Raw genomic sequence first — 2044 nt, 5'->3', positions numbered from 1 at the left:
CCACTACAACTACCACTACTACTACAACAACTACTACTACTACTTATACTACTACTTCTACTACGACTACTAATAATAATACTACTACTACTACACCACCACCACTACCACTACCACTACTACCACCACTACCACTACCACTACTACTATGACCACAACTGTAACCACTAATATCACTACCACCACTACGCCCACAACCACCACCACCAACACCCCCACCACCATCACCACCACCACTACCACCACTACCACTACCACCACAACTACTACCTCTACCACTACCACTACCCCTACCACTACCACTACCACTACCACTACAACTACTACTGCTTTTACTACTACCACTACCACTACTAAAACTAGTACCACTACTACTACTACTACTACTACTACTACAACTACTATACCACCACCACAACCACTACCACTACCACTACTTCTACTACAACTACTACCAAAACCACCACTACAAACACCACCACCACCACAACCACCACTACTACCACTACTACTTCCACTACCAATACCACTACCCCTACCCCTACCATTACCACTACCACTACCACTACAACTACTACTACTACTACCACTACTACTACTACAACTACTACTACTACTACTACTACTACTACTACTACAACTACTACTACTACTACACCACCACCACTATAACTACCACTACCACTACCACTACCACTACTACTACTACCACTACCACTACCACCACCACCACCACCACCATCACTACAATTACTACTACTACTACTAATACTACTACTTCTACTACTACTACTACTACTACCACTACCACTACAACTACTACCACCACTACCACTACAACTACCACTACCACTACGCCCACTACCCAAACCACTACTACTACTACCACTACCACTACTAACACTACCTCTACCACTACTACTACTACTTCTACTACTACTACTACTACTACTACTACTACTACTACTACTACTACTACTACTACTACTACTACTACTACAACTACTACTACAACCACTACCACTACCTCTACTACTGCTACTAGTACCACTACCCCTACTACTACTACCCCCACCACTACTACTACTACTGCTACTGCTACTGCAACTGTAACTGCTACTGCTACTGCTACTGCTGCTTCGACAGCTACTGTTACTGCGATTGCGACTGCTACTGCTACTGCAACTACAACTACTGCTGCTACTACTACTGCTACTACCACTACTACCAATTCTACTACTACCACTACCACTACTACGACTACCACTACTACCACTACTACTACCACTACTACTACTACTACTACTACTACTACTACTACTACTACTACTACTACTACGACTACCACTACTACTACTACTACTACTACTACTACTACTACTACTACTACTACTACTACTACTACTACTACTACTACTACTACTACTACTACTACTACTACTACTACTACTGCTACTACTGCTACTACTGCTACTACTGCTACTACTGCTACTACTGCTACTACTGCTACCACTGCTACCACTGCTACCACTGCTACCACTGCTACCACTGCTACTACCACTGCTACTGCCACTGCTACTGCTACTGCTACTGCTACTGCTACTGCTACTGCTACTGCTACTGCTACTGCTACTGCTACTGCTACTGCTACTGCTACTACCACTACTACTGCTACTACTACTGCTACTACCACTACTACCACTACTACCACTACTACCACTACTACCACTACTACCACTACTACTACTACTACTACTACTACTACTACTACTACTACTACTACTACTACTACTACTACTACTACTACTACTACTACTACTACTACTACTGTATTGCCCCGGATTCCCTATTATGGTTAATGGCTGGATTAGTAGGCCGGGAGGGCGATAACTATTTAATTATGCCATTAAATGTGTTTATGCATGTTTATGAGAATTATATTATAATATGATGTTAAATGCATGCATGTGAGTCCACATTTGTTTACAGGGGTGTTTTGGTAATTTGGCCCGTTGAGGGTATAATTGAATATTTGATTGCGTGT

The sequence above is a fragment of the Humulus lupulus genome, chromosome 8 (genome assembly GCF_963169125.1).
Source record: "Humulus lupulus chromosome 8, drHumLupu1.1, whole genome shotgun sequence".
NCBI classification, from domain to species: Eukaryota; Viridiplantae; Streptophyta; class Magnoliopsida; order Rosales; family Cannabaceae; genus Humulus; species Humulus lupulus.
This window is presented reverse-complemented; position numbering follows the sequence as displayed.